This window comes from Camponotus vicinus, unplaced genomic scaffold (assembly GCF_025532165.1).
Source record: "Camponotus vicinus isolate PSW18456_S1 unplaced genomic scaffold, iyCamVici1.0 SCAF_2, whole genome shotgun sequence".
Lineage (NCBI taxonomy): Eukaryota > Metazoa > Arthropoda > Insecta > Hymenoptera > Formicidae > Camponotus > Camponotus vicinus.
The window spans coordinates 13,957,463-13,968,063 of NW_028141956.1; the positions used below are offsets into that span (position 1 = coordinate 13,957,463).

At 30.1% G+C, this 10,601-nt stretch overlaps 1 pseudogene; it reads right to left on the reverse strand.

The window, feature by feature from the left end:
• Positions 1-277: 277 nt before the first annotated feature.
• On the reverse strand, positions 278-10,094 carry LOC145966116 (putative gustatory receptor 28b; annotated as a pseudogene).
• Between the last annotated feature and the right edge of the window lie 507 nt (positions 10,095-10,601).

Genomic DNA, 10,601 nt, shown 5'->3' on the forward strand with positions numbered 1-10,601 from the left:
TGAGGGGAAATATTTTATTATAGTGTTTTGGAAAGCCCTCGAGATAAGCTACAAGAATATGTAATAAAAAATAGAGGGTTCGATTTAAGAAATTGACGGTGACCTTCACGTGACCTTCAAATGACTCTCCAATGTCAAACCAATGGTACCCTCTTATAGCCCCCTCGAAATCATACAACTTTTGTCTGAAGCATTTTTTTCTACAATCAAAATTAAAAAAGTTATTCGGGGTGATAGATTAAAATGGGACACTCTATATATATATAAAGCTGGGATATTATATATACTACTCTTTAGAATTATATATTTTTTTTATTTACTCGAAACATGTTACATTATTCTCGTAAGAAACTAAACCCCGAGATAAAGGAGAAGTATCCATTCCAACCATAAAAAGCATAATACTAACAATTCCCATGATGAACTGAAAGTAAATATCAAATATCAAATAATATATAATTATTGCTATTTTTTTTTGTACATAAGCCTAACTTCTAAACTACATTTTGCTTGTATAAATATGAATAATATTAAAAACTAACCTTAAAAATAAATTTGTACCCAAAGCAAAACAAACCCATTCCATCGAACTTTAACGGCTGAAGTAATATTTGAAAAATAAACTGGCAAATCTGCATTATAATATTTGTTATTTAAAAATGATTAATAAAAGCTGTTTAAAATCGAAAGATTTTAGGCTAGGAGATTTATCTTACATCTTCGCGCATCTGGTCAAAATAAACAAGGTTTGTCAATTTATGGATTATGTCCACGGTTTTCTTCGCCTGAAATAATATAAAATTAATTTTACGATAAAGTTGGTTTTATTTAAGAATTATATTTTCATTCATAATAATTATATGAATTTCGAGAATTGCAAATTTATTTGAATAAATTATTAATCGTTATAAAGAAAAAATTCTCAGATTCTTTATTTAAAAAATGAGAAGTATTTATTTTCTTATTTCTTTTTAACTTAAGTAATTTACTAAGTTACTGTAAATTTAATATTATTTATTGGAGAGATTGAATATCAAATCAAGTCGAAAAATCGTACACATATACATATCATAAAAATAATTTTTTTAATAATTTAAAAATTACATAACAGCTTACCTTGATGCTAACGCTTTCGCAAATATAATTCAATGTTATTAACTTTATTAAAAATAAGCTGCAAATTATGGTATCAAAAAGAATTACTGATTTACTATCTTCATTGTTTTCATGAATTTTAGTAGAAACATAATAATATACGATATTGAAAATAAATTCCTGAGGTCAAAACAACAAAATTGAGTATCGTCTGTAGGGTCATTTGCGTTCCGAAAAAATCATTTATATTGCGAGCTGTTCGGCAAAGTTCCAAATGAAGATGCCTAAAAAATATTATATTATTAGATAAATATATTTAAAAGACGTCAAGAAAATATAATCACTGATCTATTTCTTTTAAGAAGTGCATGCATACAATGTTTATTTATTTAAAATTAAGTACGATCAGAGATATATAATCACAGGGATTATTAAATATCTACATTTATTACTTACATTGAAATAATTATTTTGTCATAAAGCTCAGTAAAATTAATATTTATTCTTACATTACGTAAAAAATTAAAGAATTTGCAATTATATAAATTTTGAGAAAACAACAGATTTTTTTTTAATAGATACACAAAATTATCACAAATTAAATAGAAATTGTGTTAATAAAATTGTAATACAATAAGATGCATATTTATACATTTATAGATTAATAAAATTATACTCTTTTAAAATAATTCTTCCAATTTGGCCGATTTTCATTTTAGGATATATCAATTTACATTGAAATCCATAATATATGCTCGCGATTTTTATTGCTTTGGACATAGTAGCGATTAAAAGGAGGTTTTTTCCAAGTGCATCTCAATCCACATTTTTCTGTCTCTGATAATTGTTCAATACAACCATTGATTTTATCGAATCTAGTACCAATGTATCTGTAATTTAAAGAAATAAAGAAACATTCAAGAATATGAAATGCTTATTGAACTGTCTTATTTATATTTATGTCACAAATTAAGAGCATGTTTCAATTTCTATTGAATTCACACTATATTATTTTATAAAAATAACATCTTTTGTGACATTTTTACAATAACATTTTTACACACAATTTATATATATTTAAAAATTAATAAAATTAAATTATTCAAATTTCTCAATAATGCTTACATAATTTAAAAAAAAAAAGGAACAACTTGTACAAACCTTAAAAGAAATATAATCATTATATCCATCAATGAATTGAGAGAGAAAGCATAATCTACAATGCATTCGATAACTGTGATTCTTGTATCTTGAAATTTTTTCATGTACCAAAAAGAGCATAATATGCACCAAATGCAAACTATCATAAACCATATAATCAATATCCATTTTATCGAATTTCGCACTTTACAATATTCCTTTGGTATTCTAAGCAGTTCCAACGTATCATCTACGAGACCGAGATTTCTCACACACATATAGAATTTCTAAGAATAGCAATAACAAGAAAATGTATAATATTATAAATGTCTTTCTTGATATGTGCATAAAATATATATTAATATATTTAGTAACGATATAATATATGTGTGTTATGTGTGTATATTGTGTGTGTGTTATAAAAATCTTATCAAATATATATTATACTTATTTATATGAAATATATAAGATATATACAAAACAAGATCTATTAATTAAATATATGTAATTTTGGTTTTTCTGATGATCCAATGAGTGAAAGTAAAATTGTATTTTAGAAACATAAAATTATTTTATACACATTATACATTATACACATTATATAAAAAAAATAGATTATTTAATTCATATTTAATCAAATTAGATTTTATCAAATATGAATTAAATAATCTATTTTTATGTAATTAATAATAAATATAATTTAATTTGATTTTACCAGATAACTAATAACAAGATAATTAATAATAAAAATAATTTTGAATTTAGAGAAATCGTATTTCGTGTCATTTACTTCACTGTAAATATTACAGTAAATTATAATAAGACATTCACAGAAAAAATGTGTACCTCATGTTTGCGAATGATGATGATTGTAAATATTATCGTCACAAACAAATTTGCCACTATTAGAAAAAATCTCAGAAAACCTTTGTATAAACATTTGGTTGCAAGAAAAATCATATAATAATAAAAGGCATAGGCGTAAATACTCCACGGAATTAGTATAGAAAAGATGTTCAAGTAAAATCTTAAATAACTCGAGCTTTTCCTAAAAATTCCAAAACCAAGGAAACAAAAAATTAAGAAAAAAGGTTTTAAAACCTTTTCTATAGTGTCGACCATGATCGCAAACTGTGACAATTCTATATGTTAACTATTATATAGATCCCAAGTTGAAGGTGATATAGCGTGCTAACGTTACATGTATGTACATTAATAGTATGATAAGACGACATTTGATTATATAGTTGCTTTAACAGCGTTAAAATATTAAACAATAACATAGATGTAAATTATTAAGATAATCGATACTGCAATTATTATATTTTTAGTTTCTGTATTTTCTCTCCATTTCATATCTCCTTATTAGATACAAAATGTATCCGTATAAACACTCATATAATACGTTATTAATATACGTTATTAATATAACATAATTTGTAAGAAATAGAATTACAAATAACATTAAAATTACTACAAATAATTACTAACAATCCTAAATAAAATGGTATAAATATTTTAGAATCTTTGAAAAGATTTTTGCAACGTTTCTTTTAGTATTTAAATTATTGTAACCTTCAAATGACGCAACTTCATATGAAAAAAAAAAAACAGAAGAGAAAGAGAAACCGAAATAAAGAAAACGTAATAATCATATTCTCGCAATTTTTGGAATTAATTGATAGCACATCTGTCTTTATTTTCCGATATTTGCTAAGAATTCATCAAAATAGTACTTCATCAAAATAGCGTAATATACACATATTTGAATTACTGCATTACTAGCATGCATTATTTATTTTCTCGTAAATATAATAAATAATAATATAGTCAATCGATATCATTGGATAATAAACAATATTAATTACAATAATTGCCAAGCAGCTTTTACTTTATTGACAAAGTTATCATTTTTTAAATATTTAATATTAAAATTGTGTAGTGAATAAAAGTTAAGCAGTAATATTTTTTTTATTGTACCAATTGTACCAATGTACTAATCACATTATTTACAAGACCTAAATTAATATCGATATTTCTTGTAATCATTATACGTGCTGTTAATTTTACAGTTATAATTTTTGCTAATTCCAACTGTTTGAGAACTATCTTCATCATCTTTATTTAATATCTTCATAACTTTTTTTTTTTAAATATGGTACACATTCTGTCAGATCCTAAGCAACAAATTTTATCTCATTCGAACAAATATGATTTAACATTGCAATATTTAAAATATCACATAATGCATAAGTTAGAAATAAACAAACTATATTTATTGGTAAGCTTTACAATAATTATATAATTCTTGTAATAAGCCGTCACAATTAATTCCTCTAAAATTTACATTCCTGTTTCTAAAAAATAGATACATTTAAGTCTGTTCTCATTCCAACTCGAACTTTCGTTAATATATCTCGATAAGAATTATCTCCTTGTTGTCGTATATTAATTCATCATAACTAAAAAAAAGATAAAGACCATTAATTTATAGAATCCATTGCACCAATATACTTCTCAACTTCTAGTTTTGATAATTAAATAAAAGACGGATACTCATGTACAGGTGAAAGTTGCAATAAATCTTTAAAAAGAAGTATATGTTTTTTGCGGAATTATCACAATCCATAATGTTAAATATCTCTGTTAATCGATGATATATGTATATTAAAGTGATATTCGAAATATCTCATTAAAATTTTATCGATAAATATTAAAACAACATTTTTAAGTTATTTTCATATAATTTTAAGGACTATATCAGAACAATTATTTATACTTGGCAGTATGACCATGTTCTATTGGTAACTGAAACAATGAATAAGTCTATCAATATTAAAAACTGTTATCAGTTGATGCAGTTACCATTGTGACTTTTTCAATATATCTTTTAACTCAACATCTAATAGTTTTTCTCAAAAATACATTTTCTTTAATCAAAGAAATATTTGTAAAAATTAATATATTATTATAAAATAAAATACAGTTAGCTGTGCATTAAATATCACCTGACATGAAAAAATCAATAACAATTAAGCACATATCAAAAATTTGCATACAGCGCTTCACGCTGCAAAACAACTATAAGACATCAAACGTTTTGACGGCCGATATGACACGACTGAGAATTCTTGCGTGCCATTTCATTATTATTCACTTTATACTAGTACTGTGACGTGCAATGTATTTATGAAACCTATAAAATATTTCGAAAACTAAATTTAGCAAGAAATATATAGTGTAAGAAACATTTTCCATTCTCTTCAACAGTTGTCAAACTATTTAAGAGCCTTAATTCTATATAATAATTAGTGGAACATTCGAAAGCATATTTTATATAAAGGAAAAAGTATTTAAAATATTTGCAAAGTTTGTATTTTTGAAACATCTTAATGCTTTATAAAGCCTTTAGAATTAGAAGAATCATATTATTAAATTTTATACATACATGCAACAATAATTACTTAAAAAAATTAACGAATATTAAAGATCAATTTCCTGCTAAATATAATTGATATTATATAATATAGTACTTAAAATTATTTTATATATAATTCTTGAAGCCAGAGAGGGAGAGTGAGAGAGAGATTGAGAGGGGGGGAGAGGAAGGGCGGGAGAGAGAGATTATTCGTTATATTTATAATTTATAGAAGCTAGCTTTTTGTGAGCAAAATTAATGTCTCCGTCTCTGAAGAATTCTTTCATTTTCGAAAGAGTTTTATAACCTTTCTAATCGTTAGCAACGTTAATTAATTCTTTCACAATCATATACAAGATACACTATTTCCAAAACATCATACGCGAAAAATCGTAATATCTTTTAATAATTCTTTTAAAATATATTAGATGCAGCAGTTCGAGTATTAAAAGATATTTTTGGAATTCGTAGTGTTACGTCCGATGGGCGTCGTGATTCTTTTCTTTCTTTGAAGCTATACAAAAACTATACGATAACCATGTGCGCGGGTAACTCTCGGCGATATCTAAATCAAGGAAATGAAAAATAATAAATGAGCCTAGACTACGCGGATAGCATGTCATTATAAATAAAAATTCCACTAAAATAAAGAACTGTAATAAAATCGAACTCGCATATGTTTACAGTTGGGACGTCTGTTAGAACCATTGGAATTCTAGAAACAAAGCGATCCTTCTTAAGAATCGCACCAACTATAAACATATGTATATCTAACCCTTGCAGCAGATATCTGAGATCGAGAGACTCGAAGCAAAAATATACAAGAAAAACTAGAGCTAAGGATGGTCAGTCGTTGGAACTTAGAAATTTTAAACAAATCGGAACCAGAACCGTAATAAAATTTTTATAGCGGCCCACACGTGGAGCTATGAAAACAGAAACCCTTCAGGGCTGCAGAATCTTAAGCGGGTAATCAAAAAAGGGGGAAACTAAACAATTCGCCTGGCCACCCTTAAGCGCTAGCCGAAACGCGAAAAGACTCTCGCAAGTCATAAAATCTGCCCGCTAAGCTCCCACTCTCTGCTGGATAGAGCCAAATTTTGAAACCAAAGGGCCAACCTATTACAATCTTAGAACCGCCTTTCCCTCCAAAATCAGCCTCCTTGTTCTTAAGAAGGGGGCAACTGAAATTATCTCATTCGCCCAAAAGGGATTCCCACTATCCAGAAAAGAGGAGGAGCAATGACTTTAAAAACTCGAGCGCAAGACGCGAGACACAGTCTTTTCGTACTCAAAAATTCCCCTGCAGCTGCCAGTACTTTTTCCGCAGTTTGAGCGTCTGAGTCTTAGCTTTCCCGAGTTAAATTAACCGAAAAAAAACGCGAAGTGCACGAAGTGAACGGAGTCCAACATCAACCAGGTCACCTGTTCTCCAGCATTGGGGCCTCTCCGACCGCGACTAGAGACCCGCCTTGGCTAAATCGTTATATATATATATATATATATATATATATATATATATATATATATATCAACGCTCTCAATAAGTAGTAAGTCTAAATCCTCTCTCAGTCCTTATTTCTCCTTCCCATTCGATTGAGAAACGATCTTTAGGTAATTAAAGAGTTTGAGTTACAGATCTTTAAGGTAATAAGAGTTTAATCAATAATACTCCCGATCAGTTAAAATTCCATAGTAACCATCAATAGTAATCTATCGTTAACGGTTCAATTCCCCTCTCTCGCGTTAACCAACTGTCATTGGGAATGATCCTTGACCGATTTTTTTCTCTAATCTATAGAAAATAAATTTCGACAATTTAATAATTGTTTAATTACTTCTTGTCTCTTTCCTCTTCCTAATCATCTTCGTCATCTCTCCCTGTTCGTCTAGAATCTCCTCAAGGCGGTTCACGAACGATTTCTCGTTCGTCTAGAATCTCCACAAGGCGGTTCACGAACGATCTCCCTGTTCGTCTAGAATCTCCTCAAGGCGGTTCACGAACGATTTCTCGTTCGTCTAGAATCTCCACAAGGCGGTTCACGAACGATCTCTCTGTTCGTCTAGAATCTCCTCAAGGCGGTTCACGAACGATTTCTCGTTCGTCTAGAATCTCCACAAGGCGGTTCACGAACGATCTTCCTGTTCGTCTAGAATCTCCACAAGGCGGTTCACGAACGATTTCTCGTTTGTCTAGAATCTCCTCAAGGCGGTTCACGAACAATTTTTAATCCGGCTCACATCTCCGAAGACTGACTCCCTATCGAACACTCCTAAATTTGAAACTTTTCTTAAAACCCATTTGGAATTTACGTTACCTCCTTTCAATTTTTGTTCTCCTCTCTTAACTATCCTTTCACTTATATTTCTTTATCATCAGTAACCCACAGTTAAGAACACTTTTTTAAGGATATAAACGGGCTACTATCCCGTCTAAGATTTAAGTATCTTTTCCCAATGACAACGGTAATATAGCTAACGGTAATTAGTTAGCAACACCTTTTGACGATATTTCAATCTCCCTCATTTACCGTTGAATTATTATTAGTGCCAGGCCACGGTAAACGCAGAGCGCAGTTGCGGCGCAGGAATCGTTGGAATAGGGCTCTCAAAAAGAAATTGGCCAAGAGAACCACACCCCTTGTTGCGAACCAAACCCCGAATAATAGTATAGAAACAGAAAACTTAACGGACTCCCCATCTACCCCACACAACAATAGTAATAATATTACCAATCTTAGTAATAATAGTAATAATAGTAACAATATTAGCGATATTAGCAATAATAGCGACAATAGTAATAATAGTAATAATAGTTTACGAAATCTCGACTTACTCGACACTCCCTCACCTCCTAACTACTCTCCAGTCTCCTCTCCCGAACCCCCTCGTTCCCCCTCACCTCCTGTCCGGGAGCGTACCCCTCCCATACCTGTCATCACTCTTGATTCAGACCCTCCTTCCCCTTCCACCTCCTCAGAGTTTTCTGAATTCGGCGAGGCTCTGGAAGATTTTGCGAGAGATCTTCCCGATCTTGAAGAGGATCCCCACCCTGGCAAAAATGAGACGTTTGTTTGGCGTTTACATGAACGTTTGTGGAAGTTCGTCGAGAGTTTAAAAACGATTAGTAAAGAGTTTGTAGAACAAAAATTGCAACACTGCAGCGTTTAAAAGACGTTTGTACGTTATAGCGTAAACGTAAACGTTTGAAAAGTCTGAGTAAACTCTGTACACGAAGATGTATCAACGTTTACTGAACGTACTCTGAAAAATGTTACCTCAGCATTGCAAAACTTTCATGTAACATTATATAAAGAGTTTGTAGAACAAAAATTGCAACACTGCAGCGTTTGATAAGCATTCAAAACCCAACAGCGTTATGTAAGTGCTCTTACAAAGTTTGAAAAGCATATAAACTCTCAGAAAACCCTCACTCAACGGTTGTTAACGCTTTATAAAGTTTCTTATTTTCGCCAGGGCACGACTTCGACTCCCTTCCCGATTCTCCGTCGGAACATCCTCACCATAACGAAACACCTGAACCCCCCCCATCCTGATTCTCTAAATTATTTCTTATCTCAGTTCCCCTTCTTCGATCTCCCCATACCTGAAGGAACATTCTGCGTGGGCCCAGGCCAAGTTAACCACCAAGACCTACTGAATCTCATAACCACCGCCCCTTCCAATTCCGTCATCCCCTGGTACCTCCCGGGTTATCAACTCCCTTTAGCTGTCCTTATCCAAGCCCTCTGGAGGAGGTTTCCTCCTTCCACAGCTAGGATTGAAGAACTCTGACCCTTCGCTTTTTCCCTCACCCAATAAATTTGTACATAATCCCCCACTTCCTGTAACCTACACACACTTATCCGCAAGCGACGAACTCTATACTTCCTTTAATGAGTAAGCGTTATTCAATTTTTTTTTATTACACATTCACTTTTTATTTTATTTTATTTCTTATATTATATTAATTATATGTATATTGTATTAACCAGTCAGAATTTAATTCTTAACGTAAATTCTTCCCTGTATATTCTGACTGATGATCTCCGAACGATTGTAACACCCGCGAGAATACATACACACACACACACACACAGATACCTACTCGCTAAGATGTATTTTTCTTTCTTTATTTTTGCATAATATATGTATTTTTAATTTAATGTATAATTTAATTATTTAACCCATTCTCTTCCCTAAATCCTGAGATCGCACTAGGTCCCATCCCACGTAACAAGGATTAAATTCCTTTATCGAAAAGAGACCACCGAACGAATAGGCTTAAAAACGCAGCGTTATAGAGACCTTCGGTCGCTGACCTGTGTCAGGCCCTTCACATTCGTTCGACCCGATCCATACACACGCCCGAATAAAGTGTGTCACGGGGTAAGTAAGTTGCGTTCTTCCATACGGCCCATCCATTCCAGGGTCTGGACGTAACAGTAGAATGCCATAGAACTCTAATCAAAAAGTCAGAAATGCGAAAAAATTTTTTATTCTTAAAATAAAAAATAATTAGTAAAAAAGAATAATGTGCAAGAATTACAATATTAATACAAAATTTATTTTTATATTAATGTTTTATGTATGTCATTATTTTTTTGTATCACATATATATACATATACTATTACTTATTATTACTTTTTAATTCAACATAATTAGTATTTATAAATATATATATATATATATATATATATATATATATATATATATATATATATATATATAATACATCTAACATAATGCATAAATATAAATAATTCATACAATATTTTTTAAATTAAATCCTAATTTTTGTATATTATAATATTGTTATTATTGTATATTTTACATTTTGTACTATAGATAAAACTTTCTATTCTCGATAATAAAACAGTGTCTCTGTATAATAAAATGTTCGTATGTTTGTTTTTGTTCAATACGTTTGGTAATGTCATCAGTTTT